Here is a 25,512-nt window from a genome sequence, read left to right as displayed (position 1 = left end):
GATGTTGCTTAATACATTAAAGACTGTCATCTTCCAATTACAAAACATACTGAAGGAGACGAGGCGGTGTACTGGAAAGTCTTATATAAACCCTACTAAGCCAGCAGAAACATTCAGGGCACACTGCTCGCAGCAAGCACAACTCCTAGATTATCTTTATGCCGGGCCAATGACAAACTATAGTTTGTAGACTGAATAATCATCTCTAGCGGTACAGAGTATTGAGGTTCAATTTAACACTTCCAAAATGCACAGTAATTCCAAAGTGCACACTAAGCCCCAAAGGAATTTATCAGCTCAAAACAATAATCAACCACATTTTTAGATCGAAGCTTACCAGACGACCAAGTGATCTGGGGGCATATGTATCAACGGAATTTATAGTCGCAAATGCTGAGATCCGCAAAAGAGCAGCATTTGCGACTACAATTTCAGAAAATGGTATTAGGAGGAAAATCGCATTGCAAAATGAAGGAATCGCAAAATTTGCGATTTCTTAACTTTGTGTAAGCATTTAAGGAATCGCAAAATGCGATTCCTTAAATGCAATGCAAGAAACACTTAAGTTTTGCGATTTTACCTTAAGAAATCGCAAATTACCACCAACTTCAAGTTGGTGGTAATTTGCAATTGCTTTCACAAAAGCACTTTTTGGCATTTGTGAAGGTGCCATGTGGCGCACATATTCGCCCTTAGGGCATATGCGCCATATGCGCACACATGTTAATTTCAGGGGTGCATCAGGGTGTACTTAGGACACCCTTGAAATTCTCAATTAGCGATTCTCAAATTGCTTATCGCAAATTGAGAATGACTTTCCATTCATTCCTATGGGCCTCCTGGCCCATAGCAATGAATGGGAAAGTATTCCTTAATTGTGACTTTGCAATTTGCTAATCGCAATTAGGGAATACTAAGAAATCGCATAAAAAATTGCGATTTTTTTTACATACATCCCTTTTTGCCATTCTCAAATAGCAATGAAAAAAATAAAAATAAATAAATAAATCGCTATGAGAATCGCAAACAGGGATATTCATACATATACCCCCTGGTATGCTAGCGACTTCAGTTGGAACGCATTACACCCCTTGCTTACCACTTGTTTTATAACTCACATTTGCTTGATATCCATTTGCTGGCTTTCTTTTTTTTGGGCTGCCCAGCTTGAGTTTCTCTTCTGTGGCCCATAACCTATTTTATGTTTTCTTCCACCAGTACTCACGGTCTGTAAACAGGCCTGTAAATCTTGTTCTTATCTGGTTACATTTGCTGTGCATTCAAAAATAGAAGACATGTCAGGCTCTGTATTCTGAGGGAGCTTGGTGTTTACTTTTCTTTCTCAGACTTCAAAGGGAATAGATGCATGCAACAATCATGCTGGCCACTGGGGGTGTGCTGGAGGAAGGCTATACAATTTGTTTTCCAGCACATAAAGTGCAAATGTCTGTAAACAAGCTGCGCAGGTATATCAGAAATAGTAAAGCATAAATGAAGCAAATTTTTTTAAAATTCTGAAGTATTGTGGGAAGAAATGCTTTAAAACAGCAAAAACAAATCAATACACTAGGTGATGGCATTTCAACACCGTTGTTTGTGCGCTGTACACTTTTATCAGTAAAAAAGAATGTCTGCAAATGTAATGGTCATCTCAATTGAAAATGTGTTGTCTAATGGCAGTGTGCTATCACTTCATGCACACTCTACTTTACCCCACTCTACTCTACGCCGCTCTAATCTACGCCAATGCACTCTACCCCCACTTTAGTCTACTATGCACAACTGCACTTTACACCACTCCAGTCTAGGCCACTCTACTCTGCACTCTATGCCACTGCACTGTGCACTAATGCACTGTACACTGCTCTAACCTACTCTGCATCACTGCACTTTACCATGCACCACAGCACTCCATTCTTAAACAATCTTCTGTGCCATTCCACTCTGCCACTGGAATTATGTGGTTGTGCGGCCACAACTTTTTTTTCCCATAGTTATGGATCTGCAGCATTTGCTACATAATTATCTGCAGCATAACCCTCATCTTACCCTAAAAAGCTTTGTTTCTAGTTCCAATGGTTTGAAAGTTACTAAAATCACAGCGAGATGTTGCTGCACAGTGGAAGGCCCTTTGCAAAGGTTGATAGTTCACTTCTTTAGCTTATGGCTCTGTTTAGTGTTAAACTGTACTAATAAGGTACAACCTACATCAAGACAGTGGTAAAAAAGTGTAAAAAAACAAAAGTGTGAAGTAATACTATTAGAAAAAGTGCTGCAATATGCCGCATAATTTGCATTTTCTTGCTGCGAAATTTAGTGAACCATGTCGCATAATTTAGCCCTCTCCCTGCTGCACAATTCGAGAGGCCCAGATTAGGCTCTCCACTGCAACACTCTACGCCACTGCATTCTATTCCACTCTGCATCATGGTACTCCACGCCATTCTACTATACACTAAGCACTCAACTCTGCACCACTCCATACGCTGAACTCTGCAGCACTGCACCCATGCCACTCTACTTTACTGTGCACTACCCTAGGTCAATGCACTACGCCACTTCACTGTACTCTAAGTCTACTTTGCTGCACTCAATGCCGCTGCGATCCACCAGATGCCATTCCACTCAAAACCAATGCACTCTACACCAAGCTACTCTCCACCACTACAGTCTATGCTACTTCACTCTATTCGATGACACTAAACTATACATCACTGACGCTCTACTCCAACTCTACTCACCTGCATCTATGCCACTCAATGCCACTTGGCTCTACTCCATTCTATGCCACTTGGCTCTACTCCATTCTATGCCACTGCACTCTGTCGCTCTACACCATGGGTGCGCAAAAACATTTTTCCAGGGTCCGCAAAGTTTGGTCTTTGGTGTGACTGAGGACCGCACTGATGCCAGCAGGGGGTGTAACGTTTGCGTAGGGGAAGCAAAGCATGTATATTTAGTGGCTGAACTCAATTACTCAATGTGAAACCCAAAAAACTTGGGATAAATCCCAGCTTCTCCACTTGACCAAATTGTGTGACCCTGGGCAAATGCTTTATTTCAATTCCCCTCCTTTTTCTTCATTATCGCATATAAAAGAAACTCTTCAACAGCACGCATCCTGAAGTCCTGTATTTAAACCATCTCCTGTGCTTGGATGTAATCACTAATGGCATTGTCAGGGAGAGGGGGGGGGGGGTTAACGTTTCTAAAATCATGTTTGAAAAAAACATTGCTTTAAGAAAAATACTTCTGAATGCACTGCTATAATTTGATTTACTAAAGTGAAATGGTTTTACAGGTCCATGAAATACCCTTTTTTTAATTTTGAAAAGACTTTCGTGTGTTTACAATTTTGCCGCCTTTAAAAATAAAGGTGCTAGTTCCGTTCCCCAACTGCAATTAACCTTCAAATAAGTGCTTGCTGTATGTTTAACATTTGTATTCATGTTAATGCTGAATCGAGTTAACAGCAGCCCAGTGCTGCTGCCCAGGGGGCCACATGTAAAGGTGAGGAGGGTCGCATTATGGGCCGTACTTTGAATACCACTCCACTCCACTCCACATTAGCCATGCCAAACAGCAGCCACACTGGTGTACAACATGGCTAAAACATACTGACAAAGCCAATAGCTCTTGCACAGGTAAGACCCATTCGCTTTGCCAATGTTGGTTATATATATTTTTGAGGAGGTTAGGACCCCAGAGTGCAATGTAATTTTTAAGTCTGGCTGGGCATAGCTGCTGTGTGCTACCTACTTCCTGTTACTATTTAAAATAATGAAAGAAAGTTGGCGTTGGCTCCGACCGCAGTATAATATCTTGTACCATTGGCCGTTTGGTGTATACTTCCTCCTTCTACGGAGTGCTTGCATTGCAATGCACAAGGGGGGGGGGGAGGGGGGAGTGCATTTTACTTCTCAGAGTTACACTAAATACCAATTGCACATTAAAAACTATCTTATAGATGTTTTATATAATGATTTTTTTTCCACTGCAGCAGACTTTTAAATAATTAGGACCCTAAATGCAAGTCAGATCTACTGACTTTGCCAATGCTTGTTTAATACGTCTTCCAGCGAGGACATGCCACAACAAAACTATAATTCTTGGCTCTAAATCTTAAACTTCTAAACCTTTCCCTAGATGCAAAACTCTGAATTCAGACTTCCTAGGCCAAACTGTTACATCGATATAGATTGATAAGGATTAATAATTCAATAGATCTTTAAATACGAGGAAGCAAGTTATTCCTGCACTGCCCTATCGGTTCCAACTAGGTGCAAAGAAAAAAAAAATACCAATCAACAGTTCTCATAGTTGGGGCCTATTCGTTTTACCAATGCCTGTTGGCAAAGCTGTACATTGTTAAAAAAAAGCAAAACAAGCAGGTCCAATATGAATGATGCTACTTACACTGGTGAATATATATATATATATATATATATATATATATATATATATATTTTTTTTTTTTTTTTTTTTATTTATATATTTTTTTTTTAAACAAAGTACAGAATTATTTTTTTTGAAAGCAGAAGGGGGGAGGACAAAAAGCAGCATAGGAGGAAGAGGGGCAAGGAGAAACGCGAAGAAGAGCTCGGATTGTGGGATTTGGGGGATAAGAGCAAACAGAATGTGTTATTGCGCAACATACAGAGCTGGGTGGCATATGCGAGGGGAGCACACAAGGGAGAGAGAGAGATGAAAGATACATGCACTCTCATGGAGTACTTGACCCAAAAAGGAAGAAAAAAAGTTCCCTAAAAGGGAGCCATGGAAGCAGACAAGTCAGCCAATCAAAGGAATGGTAAAGAGTATATGTTCCAAGGGAGGGACAAACTCGAGATGGGCAAAGTGTGAGAAGGGAAGCAACTGAATAAAGATGCAAGCTAATGAGTGACCATGAAGCCAACCAATGGTATGCAGCGGGCGGGGCAGTAAACTACTCTGCGTTCTTGGTAAGCCCACAAAAGGCCTTTTTGCAACCAGACAGCTTGCGCTGGGTGTAAGAGAGACCTAAAAAATTGGTCGGGGCTCCAGCATCCAACATCCATTTGTGGGACGACAGTAAAAATTGATCTTTTATTCACATTTTTCCTTGCACATAGGAGTTTCGTTTCACAAAGGTATGCCCAAATTGTACTTCAGTATTTGTATACTATTCCTAAACGTGACCGGGGATACCCATCTACTAGTTTAAATATGAAATGAATAAGCAAAGCTTAGATTTAACGAAGTCAAGATATGGCACAGCGTCGACACAGGCATACCAAAAGGTTACACTAAATGCCAATTAGCATACACTACACACACAAAAGGTTTTACAATTCACAAACGTTAAAAGTGAAATAATCTCTTAAACAGCAATGCATTTTAAAAACTAGAGTTTAGGGGCTTCCAAAAAAACAGATGCAGTTTGCAAAGTAGGAGACGGCAGCAAAATCAGGGTTTAAAAATATCTTATTTGTGCGATGTAAGCCCCGAGTTACTTTAAGAGTTACTGAAAATAATATATTACGGAGATAGACACCAGCATGCCTTTAGTTTTTTTTTCTTATGCCCATCAAAAACCACTGTGACAGCCCCTCTCCTGCACCACCATGCACAGCTTGAAGCAAGAAAGCCAGATGTAAATCAAACCAGTGTTGAGAGCTTCAAGGGGTTTCCAAATGTGCTGGCTACCAACATTGTAATATGCAAACTTTTGTCACCATTGACGGAGGGTGTATGGGCAAGGAAAAACAACATTCATAGAATTACATTAATGAATAAATACAAAGATGGAAGGGATATCACAAGGCCAACAACCAAATAAGCAGATTTACCAAGTCTTACTGTTGCTCTCAATTGAGGACTGTAAAAGTGCACTCAAATTATGGGCAAATGGATGCAAAAGGACACACTGACTAAAACAATTTAAATTACATTATAAAACAATCTAAAGGGCAGAACATTTCATCGACAGGAAATATGGTTGCATACATACACATGATTTTAGATTGTTAATATTGGAAGTGAGATAATGAATTTGTTACATGAACAGATCAATCAGTCTTGAGCAGTTTTTAGCCCTATTAGAAAGACTTATTGATATTCTTATTGACATTTCATGTAATGAGTCTCCGCCAGGTAAAAGTTCAGTGTGGCGAATACAAAGATTAAGAAAGACTGCCAAAGCCAACAGGTATCTCTTTTTAAGATACATACTTCCCAAGGTATTGGCGTGGTCATTGATTGTTTTGCTTGCAATCGTTTAAAACAAATGAAAAGTGGGTGAACACTGAAGAAAGCCATGTAATGCCATGTAGAGCTAAAAGACCAAGTAGTTCCCACAGATCAGCAAAGAAAGGATACGTGTGCCATCCAATCAAAAATAATGTAAAGGAGTAAGATACCTGGGGTGGAACACCACACGGATAAGTAAGAAAATAATTAATACGCGAGATAGACAAAAAGCCACTTAATTACTACTGAGAAGGCTGACCCAACTCCCACTTTATGTACATTGCATTTTATACAAAACGTGTTCGAGAAGCAGCAGATGTCTGAATTCAGTAAAAATGTGGATGTATGAGGGATACTGTGGAGCAGGGTCTGCATCAGAAGTTAGCAAGTGTCAAATTCATGGTTTACATTAAGTCAGTTTGGATTTCAACTTTTCTGTATTGCGGTTTTCTTACCAAAACACAAATATTTCTTAGCTGGGTTACAAATTTAGGGGCTTAAATGAATTAGTATTTCAATGTATAGTGAACACAAAACAAATGACATGATAGCATTTCAATATTAGTAGCCGAACCAAGAACTAGCTAGTGGCAGTTTAAGCTCACATCACATTCCAAGTGAAAAGCACTACCAGGAGCATTCAGGATTGAAAGTTGCTTTGTGATAAGAATCCTTCACATGATATTTTTCGTGATCCAATGAGGTTCTCATTTTTGTTACTTTGAACAGTTAATGAATGTGGTTGAAGCAATCTAGAAATCGGGTGGTGCAGGCTTTACCTGGAGATGAAGTTAATATACCGGTAGATAGAGTGGTTATGGTAGGCTCCACCGGTGTTGGTACAGATTCTGTTGCATCAACAGCTATAGTCGGTAGCTGTATGCAAGATATAGTACCCGCAGGTCAATTGGATCCCAAGCCCCCGGGTCCCCTCATTAATATTTTATCATGGAACATTGCAGGTCTAAAGAAAAACTTAGTAAATCCTGATTGGAACAATTTTATTAACACCTTTGATATCTGTATGTTTCAAGAAACGTGGTGCCTATCCCCCGAATATATGAATGGTTACTCTACATTCTATGTTCCAGCTGTCTCACTGGGAAGAGGCCGCCCTTCGGGTGGGTTACAGATTTGGGTGAAAATATCTCTGAATTGCCGTGTTATTTTTAATATACCCATTTCTAACGACATCTTGCACATCACTCTAAAGAATAGTATAGGGGGCTATACATATGAAATCATATGAAATCTTTTGTATTTATGCTAGAGGTCTTCAGGGAGGGCTTATTTCCCCGATACTGGAATTATTGGATGTGGAGTTGTCAAAACTCCCGACCAGTGCTAAAATACTGGTCGGGGGGGATTTCAACTGCACATTCGAACCCCTAGATGTGGAAGAGGTACTGGGTCCGAACGTTGGGGGAGGTAGACAAGGTATACCCTTGCTAAATCTTAACCCAATTAAGAAATGGTCATCAAGAGTTATCCAGCTGAATGCCCTGGTGCTAGATCATAATCTCTGGGCCTTAAATGGTCGTACAAAATCAGATAGCGCAGGTGCTATGACCTTTAATAGGGTGGGATGCCCCTCACGCATCGACTACATCCTTTTAGATGCGCACTCATGGCCCGACGTAATAGACATGGTGGTCAGGGAGTCTTCCTATAGTGACCACAACCCCCTATGTATGCAGCTCAGGTGGGTACGTGGCCGTGAACCTAGCCGGGTAACAGAGATGCTAACCAAAGAAATTTTCCCTGTAAATAATAACAGAAGGTTAAAATGGAATGTAGTCAAATGTGATGAGGGGAAGCTTCAAAATATCACGGATTTAGTATCCAAAGAGATTAGTAGTTTGACTGCTTCGCCCCACTTTGAAGTTAATGTAGTTGGTCCCAGTTTATCGGTATCCTACAGTAACTTAATAAGTAAAATAGGAGCCCATTTTTGTAAAAAGCAACCAGCAAAATCAGGTCTTATTGGTTTTAAAACCACAAGTAACCCATGGTATACAAGTAATTGTAGAATTAAGAGGAAAGCAATAACTAAAGCAATACGAAGCAAGGATTCTGTGTCCGTTAGGGCTGCCAGGAAAGATTATACAAGAAGTATAAATTCGGCAAAACGAGCCTGGGAGGAAGAGCACTGGCAACAGCTCAAGGAAGCAGCATGTGGGAAAAATGCTGTAATTTTCTGGAAATTAATTAATATCTTAGATAGCAAGGGAGCAGGATTGATTTTAAATCATATAACGGAGCAGGAATGGTACTCCCATTTTTTAAAGTTGTACTGTGATGATAACGTGGATAGCTTGCTACCACAACCAGCTAATACCCCTGGAAATATGCTCTGTGAAACTTTGATCCACAATTTAGATCCATTTTCGCAGAGAGAAGTATTAGATGCTATCTCTAAATTACTGCCCGGGAAGGCCCCTGGCCAAGATGGTCTCCCAGGGGATTTGTTAAAACATGATCCATATGTATGGTCCAAATATATTGTGTGTCTGATGAACTCGATCCAGGCTGGTCACCCTGTTCCAGACTCCTGGAAAGGCGCTGAGGTGATAACTATTTTTAAAAAGGGCGAAAGGGATGACCCCTCCAATTATAGACCAATAAGTCTGATAGACACCATTCAGAAGGTGGTAGGAAGGGTGATCATAAATCGCACAGAATCTTGGCTCATGGATAATGACATCTTGTCCCATTTTCAGGCCGGGTTCAGAAGTAATATAGGTGCAATAGATCAGGTCTTCAGATTTTGTGCAGTCTGTTGGAAGTCAGTGCTAATTATGAAGGGTAGTCTATACTTGGCCTTTATAGACTTGAAGACAGCATTTGACGTCATCCCACGGACTAAACTCTGGTCGGTCTTATCCGATATGGGATTTCCTAGTTACCTTTTACAATTTATTGTTAAACTTCATGAAGGAAATTATGCCAGGATCCGCTGGGGATCTCAGGGCCAATTGACTGAGAAGATTCCGGTAAATAGGGGAGTGAGACAGGGGTGTGTGATGGCCCCAACCTTGTTCTCCCTCTTCATTAATGGGGTGGTAGACCATTTGAGGGAGGACCAGGCTGATGCCCCCACCCTTGCGGGTGAGAAAACACCTACTCTCCTCTTTGCCGATGATACTCTTCTCATGTCTAAATCCCCTATGGGTCTGCAGAAACTGCTTGATCGGTTTTGCAGTTTTTGTAAAGAAAGAGGGTTGACAATAAATACCTCTAAAACAAAGTTGATGGTGTTAACATCGAAAAAGCAACATAGGAAGGTTAACCTCTTGTTGAATGGCACCGCGCTGGAGGTGGTACAAGAATTTGACTACCTAGGAGTAAGACTTTGTAACAATCTGAGTTGGTCCGCCCATATTACTAAAATGGTTTTAAACCTTAAAAGGGTGGCAGGAGTGATTCTTAAAAACCAGCGACGTTCTATTAGTAGACCCATAGCCCCTACCCTGGCAGTGTATGAAGGGAAAGCACTGGCGGCGGCAGTTTATGGTTCAGAACTTTGGGGTGCGGAAAATACAAAAGTTTTATTAGTGGCGGAAAATAAGTTTATTAGAGATATGGTTTCGCTACCTTTATCGTCCCCCTTGAAACCTTTATTTTTAGACCTGGGCAAAAAAATCAATAGTAGATCTGGTGCAAATTCGCCCCTTGTTATTCTGGGTTCGTCTCAGAAGGACCCCAGAACTCTCTAATTATGCCAAGGTTTTGGATGAGCTTATTGGCCTGAATGTAGCCAACAAAATTAAATGGTTGAATAACCTAAAGAGGCTCGTGAAATCCATAGGTCTGGAGGAGAGCTGGTCTTCTCAAATGCCACCCCCAAAAACAATTGTAAAAAAACTATATTGGGATTGGGTTGTTGCAAAAGATCTTAGGAACCAAAATTGGGGTAAATTAACCAGCAACTTTCTTGACCATAAGCCCCTTGGAAAATTGGAGCCCTTTTTGGACTTTATCCAGGTCCCTCGAGATAGAACACTGTTTCTGGAATTCAGATACGGTATTTTACCTCTCAACACATTCAAAGAAGGTTGGAAGGGATATAGTGGAACAGGGGTTAAATGTCCAGGTTGTCCCTGTCCGAAAGAATCATTAGGACACTTCCTTTTTGCTTGTGTAGCCTACAAAAAACCAAGAGATAGGTGGTTGAAACCGGTTTGTAGGAATTTAGGGGTGAGGGAACATAGATTGGCCATGCGTATTTTACAAACAAATGTCATTTCAATGAATATGATTTGTGGGGTGGCTAAATATGTGGCGAATGCTTGGTTCATCAGGTCGAAATTTTTGCCCACTGTCTGAATTATTTTTATGTTAAAATTGTTTATTGCTGGAATATTTTATTTTTGTGTATAGCTTATTTTTGTTATTGTGTGTTGTACTTTTATGAAACTTGTTTCGAATAAAGTATTTTCATCATCAGAAATCGGACTAACAAACCAGAGCCATATTATAAAACAAGCAATGGCAAAACCAACATGTTTTGTCTTTCTAAAGCGAGTGCCCTGGAGTTGGCTTTGCCAAGGTTTGTCTGTAAAGTATTGTTTGACAAGCCAAGTACTTCTGCACCAGCTTAGTGAGTGCAGCAGAAGGGCCTTCCCAGTGCCAAAAAGGTTTGTGTACAAAAGCTTCTGCTTGCTTGAAATATGTAAAATTCAGCAGATAAAATTAAAACAATCCTTAAACTCTGCTATAGCCATAACCAGTGCATATTTTGAGCTGGTGGTTGCCAGTGGTGGTCACCTGCACTCCTTTCTGGGGACCGACACTTATTTTTCTTCAACAGATATTGGCTGCTAGCAAGAGAGAGACACAAACGGGAAAGAAGGAGGTAGAGAAATAGGTACAAACAGTGAAAAAAAGCTGGGACTGGCAAGAGGGAGATGCAGCAGTGTCTGGCAGTGGATTAAAGATGTATCCTTGGCATTCAGAGAGCTCATTTTTAATAGCACCTCCGGAGCAGAGCTTGGAACACCGGCACACAATTTACAAATTAAGTACTGGCCACACCATAGCAAAAATAAACCTGTTGCTGTGCTTTTACAGATAACCTGGGGTTGGATGGGGTGCACAGCGGGATGGAGGAAGTTGTGAGTTGAAGAAGCATCACAGAAGGGAGAGAGCTAGAAAACACATGCACTCTCATGGAGTGCTAAATGAAAATGAAAAGGACTAAAGTAGTTCCTCTAGCCATTTAATTCAATCACCTTTACACATAAAACACAGATCTGCCATTCTAACAATATTTTTCACAGTATGGGGGTACAGGGAGAACATGATCTTGCCTTGGTGAATGGGCAGGGCATGGTAGGTGGGGCTTTGAACAATTGCTCGTTCAAAACTGTTACCGCTATCACAACCATCCACAGCAAGAAGAAAATCTGGCACCACCTCCCATGTCCTGAAGAGGTTTTCATTGGAACAAACTGCGCACGATATTCACATCCGAGCGGAGTGCAAGGGTTTCCAGCTCGCAGTGTGATTGGACATCTTCACCCTGTTGCCCTGAAGCAGTGTCACACGGTGGCACTGAGTGAGCTGACAGATCGGATTGCTTTAAAGTCCTACTGTACATTTTATGCACTGTTCAGTCGGGTGTATTGTAATTGCATTTATATAGCGCTTACTACCCCTGAAGAGGCATCAAATTGCTTTTTCAGTGAGTAGCACGCTACTCCTTGACCGATCAAGGATTAGGGGTGAATTAGTATAGTGAAAAATGAAAGTAATGTATTGGATATGTTAGTCAGTTATTTGGATGGGTACCATCGAAGGCCGAATGAGGACGTTTCCTGGCAGATTAGGAAGGAAAAAAAAAAATCAGCTCATCCAATTTGTAGATGAAACTAAACATTGATCGCATTCGCTCTGACGCTGCATCTGCAAGCCTTACAGAAAGAAAAAGCGATTCAAAATGATCCTCACGATTTAATACACAAAACAATCTGATACAATCTTTGATAAAGAGCTTTAATGAAATATGACCTATAAACAAAAAATGTTGCGCAAGACTGAAAGAAGTTGAAAAATATTACGAGGGAATCTCCCCCCCCCCTTTTTTTTTTTGCTCTGTAGGAAAGAATCTTTGAGATAATGATGGAATTGAGTGATAGGAAACGGACAAAACTCCAAAAAAGCAGTGCACAGCAGTGCCAATTACAGTGAATGACTGACTTGTTATAAGTAGCTTATAGTCGTAGTTCAGGAAGTGTACAAGTGGTTATATTAAATAGAAATACATGCATGGCTGTACAACAAGTTACAGATACACCATAACATGAACACGTCAGTGTTTTTCCATTTTTATTAGTAACTAGTCCTGCACTTTAACTGGTTTTAAAGTGGATTTTAGTTTTATTTTTTTAAAATTACATACATTAAAGTGTAATGCCCAAAACGAACTATAACTTTATTTTAACCCATACTCCTCCGACCCCTGCCCATCCCAGTGCATTTTAGCATATCACATGTGTTAAACTTGGAATCTTCTGCCATGGTTTCCCTTATTTCTTTTCTTCTGGCCTCCTTCCTGTTTTGATTGTGTGCCGGACTTCATTTATGCTGGTGCTTGGACGCTGGGCACTTTACCACTACTGACCAGTGCATGTGCTCTGTGCCTAAAATGTAATAGCAATTGGTTTCTCCATGATTGGCACATTTGATTTACTATTAAGTGATTCATACAGTGCACAGGGCATGTAAACCAAATGCTATTAGTGGGCCTGAAGCACTAATTGTGCCACACATGAGGAGCCCTTCAAACAGGTCTCCGGCCTTCCTCTACAGAGCCTGTGTGCAGGTTTTTAACTGCCATGTTGACCTGGCAAGTACATCTACTTGTTGAGCCCAAATCTTCCCTTTTACTACATGTAAGACACAGCCAAGGTAGGTCCTAGGTAGCGTCAAAATACTTGGAGCCTCAGGGGGAAGGAAGGGAACAGGCCGCCCCCCACTCAAACTGCAATATACAAATTATGTCCCCTCCCTCAAGACACTGTTTCCCTCTCTATTCAAAAACAGAAGATGTAAAGGTGTGTGCAAATTTTTACTACCAAGCGCCTTTTACTTTTAGGCTATTCATTTCTGTCCCAGTGTCAATCATTATCAATGTACATCCAAGGTAGAAATAAAATGTCAAGATACCATCAGCCAACCACTGAAAAAAATGTGGAGAAAGAGTGAGCCCCTCACGGTAGAACCACCAATGGGGTTTCTGGTTAACAGTTGCCAGTGTACCCAATTATCATAGGTGGCTCACTCTCGTTATAGTTGAAAGAAAAGACAGAAACAAGAAAGAGACAAAACACCATACAACAGTGCTTTTTCTTCACATCAACCAGATAGGGTACTGGTTATTCGTGTAATAGCAGGCCACGTAGAACAGCACTCACTATTGTGTACACATACCAAAAAAAAAAAAAACCCCAGTGAGAAAAGAAAAGTGATTCTCACCAATTAAAATTGAAGAGCTAACTGGCCACTCCTAATTTTATTCTGGGCTGCGAGCTCTCCAAATTAAAACCGATTCACACTGAACCGCATTTAGTGTCATTCATTGTCGCCAACATGTTTCGTTGCTCTATTTTTTGCAACTTCTTCAGGGCCAACGGGGGTTATCCGCTCTTATTTCCACTTATTTGTTAATCACACCTGGAGGTTACGTCGTTACTGCATACCTGCTAACCTTCTGCTGTGGACATACGTGTCAATAGATCACGTGTCCCTGAGAGAACCAACTCCCGTCAGGTCTTCCCCGCCTTCCGGAAGCGGCTGAGTCAACGAGTTGCCGATAAATCGTCGGGGAAGACCCAACGGGAGTTGGTTCTTCTGTTTTTGAAAAGAGAGGGAAACAGTGTCTTGAAGGAGAGGTCCTAGGTAGCCCCAGGAGCAGGGTCCTGCGGCTCTAAAAGATGGGACATGTGCTTTTAAGTTCTACATGTTCTGGTAGTGAAAAGCCACCACATTCGCTTTTCACGACAGCATGGTCTATCTCACCCATAAGGTTAGAATTGGAGCGAACATGTAGTTGTTTACTTGGGTATCTTCCAATTGGGAGTGGATGGTAAATAGGAGTTTGGGGTCTCAGGACTCACAATTTAAAACACATCTTTTAGTGAAATTGGTTTTTGAATCGCAGTTCTGAAAATGCCACTTATAGAAAGTTGGCATATTCTTACTTTAACCATTTGGCACCTCTGCCTGTCTCCAGAATGCACACATGGGTTTGATAACAGTTGAGCTTTGTGAAGGCACTAAACAGTCACACACAAAGAGAGCTGTTGTGTGCCCTGCATAGCTTGATAGCTCATCAACAGGCTGATGGGTCCGCCTGAGCTAGAGTGGTGGAAGGAGTTGTCACCAGCACCTTATTAGGGTTCTGCCTGTACCCATATAAATAACTTTTCTATAATAAATAAATGTTATTGGTTCAAAGGCACTGTCTCTGGGGGGGGGGGTCCTCAACTCCAAGAAGATGTCCCGGTAGAGATAATTGCAGAATGACAGGTTGTGTGCATTTAATCTTCAACGGACACAGATTGAGGCCCGACTAAGGGTTTGATTTTATTTTGCAGGAGGCAGAGCCCAAAATGGGTCATATGGTGGTTGGAGGACTACAAATCCCAGAAGTCCTTAGATGACGTCAGCAATAGAAGCTATGAAACAGGACAAATCAGGGACTTTTTTTCCTCCTATGTCTGCCGCTGCAGGTCTGCCCCGTGAGCAAGGAGCAGAAGGAGCTCCAAAATGAGTTGCGGCTTAATGAAATATCCAGAGCTGTGTCTCGTTGTGCCTGAATAAAGGACTTCACCGTGGTGGCTGAGTTCGGATAGATAGATAGATAAGTCGTTATCTTTTTGGAGAAACCTTACAAATTCTGGAGCACATGCACACACTGTCACAACAACCCAAATCCAGACTTGATCTAGGCAAATTTAATTAACTAACTCTCCACTAAACAAATCTAGGAGTTCCCCTTGAGAGCCACTTTCCTGACAAACTTCACACAAATCAAGTACAATTGTACTGCTACCCTGTTCTACAAAACTGGACACAGTTTCTACTCAGGAACTAGCCATTTCAAATAATGTTCAAATTGAGTCTTCAATCTATCGCCTAACATTTAGTTACTTGATGCAGAGAACAGTTTGTTGTGCTCAAAAGGTAGCTCCTTGTTGAGTTGTTTTGCTCGCCAAAAGGGGTTTTTGAATTTCCATGATCCAATAAAATGTAGAACATTTTAACAGCTTCATTTAGTCCACACCCAATTCCAATGGTTTCCAGCTAATTTGTTGCATCTATATCATGCCAAATATATTTTCAGTCTTCGGTGATCATATTGCCAACTAATCAGAAAACAGTTCCCACTCTACTTTATTCCAACAAAGCTTCTGGCCAAAAGATAATAAAAAGAACAATGGTAAGATTAACACACAGTTGATTCAATTTAGTAAAAGCAATTATTGAGTCATGTGCAAACATATCATTTTGCTTTACTGTGGTGAACAAGTAACATTACGATGTTTGTATTCACAACCATGTGCGTTCCACAATCCAGGGCTCTTTTGACATAAAAATCCTTTTGAAACATCTTTATTATTATATTTTGTAGTAGTTTCCTTCCTTTTATCAATGTATTTATGATTGGTGATCTAAAAGTATTAAAGAATACATTTCTTTAAAGTATTACAATTTGATCCGTTCCACACATACATTACACATTCACCTTTCTTTTTAGGTCTGGAATGTGACAGCACAACTTTCAAAGATGCATAGTGGATGCATAGTGGATAGAGTGGGCTTCTGGACGCCCCCTCTCAACCACTGACTTTCCACCACTGGTTTGAGACTGTCAATCACATCTCATCTTTGCCCGTTGGAGTATTCATCTCTAGCCCAAAGCTATTGCCTGTTATGAGTGCCTTATTCTGCCTCCAGCCTTGTGCTCGCATTGAATTGTATGAGGGACTACCATTTAACTGTCCACGCCTGCCAACGCCATCTTGTGGTCTCACTTTAATGTACAAAAGCACATTAATCCCACACTTACTGGCTTAGCTAATGCTCATTTTCCAAGTCATTATAAAGGATATCGTTCAGATAGTGTACTAACTAATTACATCTAAAAAACCTCTGTACCTTAGCCTAAATCAGTTTTGCAAGGAGAAGAGGCAAGGTATAACAGGCTACTCATCTTAGTGTTTCAATTATTTCATGACTAACTCCAAGCCCACACCTATCCTCTATGTCCAACCACGCAGCTTCCCAACCTGTGCACTCACCTTCCCCTCCTTACAGCTCCCATGTTCAATTGCTCTTTTCACGTTCTTCCCCTACTCACCTCAATGCATAACCTCTCAACTCAGAATTCAAAATATTATCTCAAAAGTCACCTCAACTGAGTCCACGCCACACAGTCAAGGCCACACATTCATCCCTCAGCAACCATTCTTATGATAGGCACAGATTTACATTCCCATTTCAGATGCCCATGCATGGATGAGGAGTTTGGGTTTCCCCAAATGCAGAGCTGTCACTTAGAGATTCTCATTCCACGAAGGCTCCTATTTGTGTTTTGTGGTCTGGTTTGGCAGCACAGCTGTTGCTAAATAACTATGTGAAAATCACCAGGAGAGAGGCTTTGGCTCCTCCCACATGTTAGGAGCCAGAATTACATGTTTTGATTAGGCAGAAGTTGAGTGCTTCCACAAAAAAGTGCTTGCTCTCCAAACAGCTGGGATCATTTTTATTAATGTAGCTGCCAGAATTTGAATTTTCAGGGGCCCACAACATTGTAAAGCTATTAAAGGGTCTTGAAAAATTAGATTTGTGTTGCTTTTCTTTAGCAGCAACACAGATGGAAGGAGGGCAGGCATTAACCTGGATGATTTTTTCTTTTTCCTGGTGTCGAAAAGAATTTTGACGACTACTTAGGCATTTCCCTTATTCAGGACACACGGTTACCCCTTGAAGAGCTGCTAAATTAATACCATTTGAATTAACTCTAAATTTGGGAGCAGAAGAACGAGTTGAAAAACATTTGCAACAAGAATACTCAAATGTGTGCAATGGAATACTTCATACAAATGGAGATTGTTCTAAAAAGGAAGGCAACGTTCAACTAAAGAGCTACTTGACCTACTAAAACCAATGGGCCAAACGCTACACCCATTGTACAGGATAAAAAGTGTCACTGGTTTTATAAACCTGAACAAAATATGGAATTACGAAAAAAAAAAAAAAAAAAACTAGCCCCCTTTAGCTCCAGCTCACTTTAATTCCAGTGGAGAAAGATGCAAAACTGCTGGTTCATCCAGTCCAGCGTTGTGATTGGCTGATAGCCCGCCAACCAGCCACAATATAAATCCATGTTAGCACATCAATAAACATACACAAGCTGGGCAGGGACCAAAGAAACGCCAGCTGGAATCGTGTACATTATTCTTTGAGAACAGATTATTAAAAGATTTCCAGAATATTGAATAACTTTAAATCAAGTTTAAGGCAGTTAGCGTGGACAGAGCCCAGGACGTCGTGCTTTAGAGTCGTATTAACCTGTCACTCAAAACTATTTAAGATGACTGATTCTTCTCTGCCACTGCCCTCAGTCGCAGACAGAGGGAGAGCAGAAAGAAATAAGATGCCAAGTTAATAGGAATTGGCATGAAAACCACCCATCATGTCAGCACGCGGAAGATTTGTCTTACATGGGACCAGAGTGCTAGAAAAGAAGAAGGTACCCTAAATTCAATATTATGCCACCAGAAAAAGGAGGCTGGGTCATTGAAACAGATTATGAGGGAATAAATAAAAAAGAAAACCCTGTCAAATTCAATCCAGGTATAACGGCAAAAAAGAAGAAGAAACCAAGGCTGTGGTGATGGACATTTTCACGAAGGGATGCTCAATTTTCTTCTCAATTACAGGAAAAATTAATGACTAAATTATAAGTAGTAGCGAGGGTTCGAAACCACAGCATTCCATTTTGTTTCCTGAAATACACAAAAGAAAAGATGCATAAGCCCAATCGAATGAACCCAGCAATTTAAAATTCTTATTTTTTTTACTTCCCTCTTCTGGATAATTGGAAGCGAATTAACACTTAACAGGATGTTGGGCTGTGCTTAGAAGCACAGCCTCTGAATGCATTCAGATACAGTTTTGGGAAAAATAAAAATGAGTCTCTAATTATTGGTGGCTGTTAGAAATGGGGGACTCTGGTTGGCAATGGCTGGCGCCAATGTCCTAAGAGGGACCCTTCTTTCTAAATCAGGGTAAGCCCTTTTGACAACCCCTGCTCAACCCTGTGGTAAGGTAGCACGGGCAGTTAGGCCTATCTCGGAGGCAGTGTGTGAAGCATTTATGACCATGCACAATAAAGGCAGTAATGACACCGTAATGACACCACAGAAGGACACAACTCAAGTTGGTATATAAAAATAGTATCTTTATCTAAAGTTTAGCTCAAGACTCTCAAAGCGTTTCAACAAGTTACAATGCACAGAAATCAGTAGGGACTTAAGAATGCACTAATGTATTCACCAGAACGTGGCGCTGACTGAGTTCCGGGGCCTACGCGGTCCGTTGCGCACCAGGTACCTGCCGTGGAAAGGGGACAGACGGCAGCTTCACGAAGAAGTGGAGATGGTGACAGGCGGACTCCCAGTGACCACAAGTCTTGGCTGCAGTGGTCCGAAGCGTGAACCCACAATGATTCGGGGACGGGTAGGCTCTCGGTGGCAGCAGCACACACCCACGGTGGCCCAGGCTGTTGGTAGAGACGACTCTCTGGGTGCAGCTCCGTGCTCACAGCGCAAGCAAATTTCTCTTAGTTGCGGCGGCCCACCAGACAATCGCGACAATCCTTGACAATGGTGAACAAAGATGCGGGCACCCAGCGGCGGCAGCTGTCCCTCAGCTGCAATGGCCCACAGGACAAATCACGATGAGGCAACGTTGGCAAAGGTGCGGGCACTCAGCGACAGCAGCTCTCAGCTGCAGCGGCCCACAGGACAAATCATGGTGATGCAACACTGGCAAAGGTGCGGGCACTCCATGTAGCTGCTCTGAGCTGCGGCGGCCCACAGGACAAATCACGATGATGCGAGTTTGGCGAGGGTGCGGGCACTCAGCGGTAGCAGCTCTTTTAGCTGCGGCGGCCCACAGGACAAATTCAGACAATGCAAAATTGGCAAAGGTGCGGGCACTCAGCGGCAGCAGCTCTTTGCTGCGGCGGCCCACAGGACAAATCCAGATGATACAAAGTTGGCCAAGGTGCGGGCACTCCGCGGCAGCAGCCGCCCACAATACAAATCCAGATGATGCAAAGTTGGCCAAGGTGCGGGCACTCAGTGGCAGCAGCTCTCTTAGCTGCGGGGCCCACTGGACAAAGGATGATCTTAACCAGGCTGACAACGGTGGGCGCTCAGCAGCTACAGCTCTTAGCTGCAGCGGCCCACACAGATTCAGCGAAGGTTCAAATTAAGGCGGGCTCTCAGCAGCGGCAGCTCTTAGCAGCAGCGGCCCACACAGATTCAGCAAAGGTTTACCAGTCCGCGTTCCTCACAGTAGAACTAGAGGCTCCGGATTACTCGACGGAGGCCTCAGCTGCAAGTAGAATTCCTCGCACAGGAACTCCGACAGCTGACGGGGTTAAGTCTAATGTCCCTGAGACTTCAGAAGGAGGTGTTCTCAATTCAGGCCCTCGGGTAGTTTCTTCAGCAAGCTTGGTGGAAGTTTCAAAGTCCTTTTCCTCTGTTCACTTGGACGGAGTTCGCCTTGACATCCAGAAGGAACACACTTAAAAAAAAAAAGGTTTCAGCGCAGCGTTTTATACCTAAAAAGTCTTTGTTCTTCTAAAGTCACATATCACTCAATCCAGCCAGAACCAGTTTGGTGGGGTCAGGGAGCACTTGGTTTATGAGGAGACATCCTGCCCTTTCAGAATGAGGGGGTCTGCTATCAGGGAGGTGGAGCCATAATTCACCTTACCAGGCACAGCCCTGCTCAGATCAAAGAGGCACCCCTCCCCATGCTCTGCATGCCGATCTCGCTCTCTCTCCAGCCAGGACTGACCCAGCTGGCCCTGCTGCTCCAAAACCAGACAGCCAATACACATACTAGCAAAGCCTACAGGAAAGCCTAGGCAAGAAAAAACCTTGTTTCCAGAAGAGGCATTTTCGAACATGAGATATATAAATGGTCCTTACTAAAAAGGTGCATCTTACTATCCTGAGCTTAAACATATCAAATTCAAATTTCCTATCAGGTTCCTAGGGTCAGATAGTATTATGGAAGGTAATCCTCAGCCTGCCCAGGATGATGGATAGCTTCACAATAGTAAACAGTGAAATGGAGGGCAACTCGTTATTAGGGCTCGGCTGAACGCGCGGAAGCGCGTCTCCGCCGAGAACTTATTGTGGCCGTGTCTCCTTTCCAGGAGACAATCCTGGCCGCGCGCATCGCCTTGGAGGCGATTTGAAACGATCACGCGCACGCGCTCGCTGCATTCTTTCAGACACACACACAAGCGCCCATGCACGCACGCACATACAGGCCCCCCCACGCTGCATTCTCACACACACAAGCGCCCATGCATGCACATACATGCCCTCCCACACACACACACGCGCACGCACACAGACACACGAGTGCCCACATCGCAGCGTTTTATTTTCAGTTTGTAGCTTTTTTTTGGCTGAAGTTGTGGATTTATTGCAATGTAAATACTCTCTCCTGAGAGGATCGGGTTGAGAATTTGGCTTTAAAGGGAAGGTTGCTTGACTGCAAATAGTAGCCGACGCACATTTTGAATGTTGACGTTTATTTATTTGAATGTTGTCCCGAACAGCAGGTTGAATGATTAAACAATCACGTTTAGAGGAAACCTAAATCTTTGTCATTGAGCATTACTTGTATTTTATCATCTTTTAACCTCTTGAGCGGAAAAATTAGAATGTAGCATAGGGACGCTGGATGCACCAGATGGATTGATGTGGTGGTAAAAATGCGATTAAAGAAGAGCTCTTCCCCCCCCCCCCCTCCCCTTCCATATCTTTTCTAAGGAGCAGTTTCTAAGGACACGTCAGTGCCAGATATCTTCATTTCTGAAACATTTGAGACATGAGCTTTTAAAAACCCTACTCGATAGGGACTGCATTTCTTGCGATATATTGAAAAGTATTAATCTTCAGAATTTTTCTACATCTTGGATGTAACTTTTTACAGGTTTTTTTTAAGTGCATCGGGTTTCGTAGGAGTGACGGGGCTGCCATATGCATTTTCAATACTTTATTTTGTAGTTGGGCAATTTCACGTGGGGCTAGAGTCATTTGAAGCAAAGTCTTCTAGGCCTCTCTGCTATGATATAGATCTATTGATTAACCTTCTTTGCATATGCTCTCCTAATACAGAAGAACAGAAGAACATGTAAAGATTTTAGATTGGAAGAATGAAAACAAAAGGTGGTTCCATTTATTCACAAGCACATCCTACCACGTACCACGTGCAATGCTGCACAATAGAGCCACAGCTTACATTCTCCCTTTTAAGTTGACAAGGAAAGACCTCTGAACCTTCTATGTTATTAGATTGTTTTTGTAGATGTCTGTTAGTGTTTGAGGTCCATCCCTTTGTTCACTGCACTGAAACATCTCTTTCTGAGAGGTCATGCTCTTCGCATGCGTGGCACACTTGAGGTTGAATCTCATTCATGTTTTAAAAGCTGTGCCACTATTTTTTACATGATTGCATAATCCTTAAAGAAGAGTTTCAGCAAGTAAATATCTATAACATAAAAAAAATGTCATGAGCAATGCCAATAGCTCAACCTTTAATAATGCCGAGACCATTGCATTGTAAATGCTTGTTAGAACATGCTACCCAGACCTAGGCATTATGGTTATCCCAATTCAGACAGGGAACATTCACGCTCTAGCACGGATTAGCAGTGTCACAGAGCCCAGAACATCTAAATCCAGCCAACATAAAAGATATGGAGCGAAAAGAGGAAGGGGGACCCATGCCAATGATGCCAGGTGGAACAGTGGCACTTAAAATTCTTAATACTTTCTTGGGCATCACAGTCTATTACTTAAATTGGCCACAGTTTTATCAGCCTATGTGTTTCATCCCTTTTGGAACAAGACTTCTTCAGGGTTTCAATGTGCCTCAAATATATTAATTTGAAGTTATAAGTGGAACTGCACCACTTGGCTGGTGTTATCAGCGTTGCACGAGAACTGGGCTCACTGTCATGAATTATTCAATTTCATATTTGAAGAGAATTCATTTGACTGATTTGACACATTTGTATAAAACATCCTAAGTAAAATAAAATATTCAAATGTGATTTTTGTATTACTGGAACTCAAAAAGACTTGCTTCTAAGTGGAAGGAATGTGTTGGTCGATTGATAGGAGACTCCCAAAAACAACAATTTCAGGCTCCTGAGCAAAGGTTTAGGAGTCACTGATTAAAATATATAACCAGCATGAAAAGATGTATACTCATGTTGTATGTACAGAAAACAAAGTGCTCTGTACTCTATTTTTTTGCATTTTTATTTTCTGGTTACATACCTTTTATTGACTGATTTGGTCACTACCACCTTCACTCACCGAATCCCATCACTTGCCCAACCCAATCCCCTCCTACACATCAGAAGTCACTTTACCACCCGATAGTCTCACTCACCATTTCAAAAAGCAAGACAAAATCCACGAGTTCTCATTTTATTTAGTTATCATTAACTAAACAAAAACATAAGGCAGGAAAAAACATGGTTGTTTTCTCTATTACCCTCAAAGGCTCTAAACGAAAAACCCAAATCTGCAAGACATTTTGACAAAATGTGTGGTTTCCATTTTGTTTAGGAACTTTGAATTTATATAGTGCTTTGCCCCTCTTAGTTGAAACTTGGAACCAAACATTTTTTTCAAAATAATTGCAAGAGATGTCCATGCTGGCCTTGAAGGAAAGATTTTTTTTTTTTAAAAAGACATAGCGGGCTAGCATTTCTGTAGTGAAGGCAAGCCTCAGAAGGTGCTTCAGATACCAGGCTATGCCCAGCACCTGTCCAACTCTGTACCAGCACAAACTGCTTTTCAGTCACTCTTCACAATAATACTTGTGTTGACGTTAAAAATGCACCATTAGTCCGTGCTTGATTTGTAAAAAAAAAAAAAAAGTGCTGGGGCACTTGTCAGGAGTTTGCACCATTCATTGCCACTGTACATACACTACTGCTAACCATCACACTGCTACAAGTGGGACAATTCAGACTGTTCAAGGCCGCTAAAGCTTAAATAATGGCTTGGGTGGCAGGTTAGTGGTTTTTAAATGTATATTGAATTAACAAAACTGTTTCTGCTCATTTTTAAAATTACACAAACAGTGCCACCATGTGGCAGATGTCATTAAATGGAGGTTCTGGCAATTAAGTGCCGGTGCTGAGCACCAGAAGCCACCAGCTCTAATTAAGCACTGCCATTACTGTTGGCAAAGGATGCGAACACAGTTTATTCTTTTTGTAATTGCTACACAGATTTATTCCCAGCAACAGTCATGCTAAATGACATGCTAAAGCTTTAGCATGACATTCTAATCATAGAATCTCATGTGTACAAAGCTTTAGCATGACATTCTAATCATAGGATATAGATATCCTGCCAACAGAGGACATGCTTTTCCTCTATTTAGGACTCTTTCCATGCTACTTTACAAAGAATCTTTAAGAGGATGGGTATATAAAGCACTTCTCACAATTCATTATCTAACCATGTGTCATTTTTTCTGCGCAGTCACAGTATACAACAGGAGAGAAAAGGACCATAAGCCAAAGTCTGTGTTGCTTTTTATACACTTAATATCATAGCCCTGATTGAAATGCATGGAGTCAAAACTTTCAGAGGGCACTTGCGAATGGCTCAGGCACACAAGAAATGTGGAAAGATGGTTTTGAAGAGCAGAGGTTCCCAAACCAGTATCAGTCTGGAGCTCTAAGCGTACGTATAGTATTGAACTCAGCCCATTACCCAGTAACAAGATGTAACAGCACCATCAGATCCTGCGACTGTCTGGTTAATAATCTCCAAAGGACCAACAGCTTTACAGTTTCTACAATAGATGAACACTTACTTGTTAAGCCAGTTCCTTCGATCCAACTGCATAGGCTGTGCTCCCTTTATTCTGTTATGAACTTTTTTTTATAGTCAAGCCTTTATAGGTCTCAACTGCAGGTAGCTTGTACCATATTTTGTTAAAAGATTTTACACACAATACCAATGCGGGGAGTGGATCAGCACACGGATTTTCATTGGCTGGCTTTTCAGTCAATCTGATTGGTTTGCTTCTTATGCAATTGCTTTCCTTCCTCATTTTGGGTTTGTCACTTTCTTGACGCATGGCCTTTTCTGCCATCCTTTTGACGGAGCGACTTGCATCCTTCCACAGCTTATATTCATTAAATATTTTTTTTTCTTTTACTTTCAGCACTCCAAGAGACAGCAAGTGTTTAACTGATCTCTGTGTTGCTTCCTTCTCCATGTCACTAGCCCCATGCATTTCCAATTTTCCCCCACCCCTCCCCCTCTCAGCCTTTTTTTTTTAAGACCCATAGGGCTTCTCCATTGCTCTCCTGCATGCTCCGCTCAACCTGTGTATTTTTATTTGCTACCTTTTGTTTAATTTTGATTTGATTGTCTGCTCCTAGTTGTGTGCCTGCATCTTGTAATACTATATATAGAAAAAAAGATCACATTTGAGGCCCCGTCATGCTGTGTCAGCGTGCATGTGCAGTGATGCATGTTCATGCGCATGTTTTGCTGCTGTACAAAGCAAAATGGCCTCCCATCACATACGTCATAACGCTAGAGCCGGGTTTTGTTTAAATATTAATCAGCAAAGCTAAAGGATCGACTCAAACATTATGAGTCCTACTGGGATTGGCAGCTCTTGGTTTTTTTTTTTCCTAAGGTAAGAGAATATTAATGTAGCTCCACATTCACTAAAAAAACACTACTCCAACATGTAGTTTCTCATCTTTGATTGGATGTCTTTTTTTGGGAGCAAAGATCTGCTGCGCTAAAAATTATATCAAACTTAATGTTTATATACACACACTGTGGACTGCTCATCTCCGTTTGAAATGTAGGCGCTCCTTGTCCTCAATTTGACTGAATGAAGACAAAAACACTACAAAAAGAGCCATCAATTCCCCACAGCACACGGTACCTCGTACACCTTAAGGTTAGAGATGTGTCG

General features: G+C 41.7%; 1 protein-coding gene and 1 long non-coding RNA gene across 8 annotated transcripts in view; one reads left to right on the top strand and one right to left on the bottom strand.

Annotated features, from left to right (window-relative positions):
* The window catches only part of LOC144824918 (uncharacterized), a 133,440-nt gene extending 115,942 nt beyond the window's left edge, over nucleotides 1-17,498 (top strand). The window contains exon 3 of the long non-coding RNA XR_013609177.1: nucleotides 14,826-17,498. This is a non-coding gene — a long non-coding RNA (uncharacterized LOC144824918). The remainder of the gene's footprint in view (nucleotides 1-14,825) is intronic.
* CADM1 (cell adhesion molecule 1) overlaps nucleotides 1-25,512 on the bottom strand; it is a 678,445-nt gene that overhangs the window by 625,103 nt on the left and 27,830 nt on the right. The window lies entirely within an intron of this gene.

The sequence above is a fragment of the Lissotriton helveticus genome, chromosome 3_1 (genome assembly GCF_964261635.1).
Source record: "Lissotriton helveticus chromosome 3_1, aLisHel1.1, whole genome shotgun sequence".
Lineage (NCBI taxonomy): Eukaryota > Metazoa > Chordata > Amphibia > Caudata > Salamandridae > Lissotriton > Lissotriton helveticus.
Note: the sequence above shows the minus strand (reverse complement) of the source record. Positions and strands in the feature narration are given on the sequence as shown.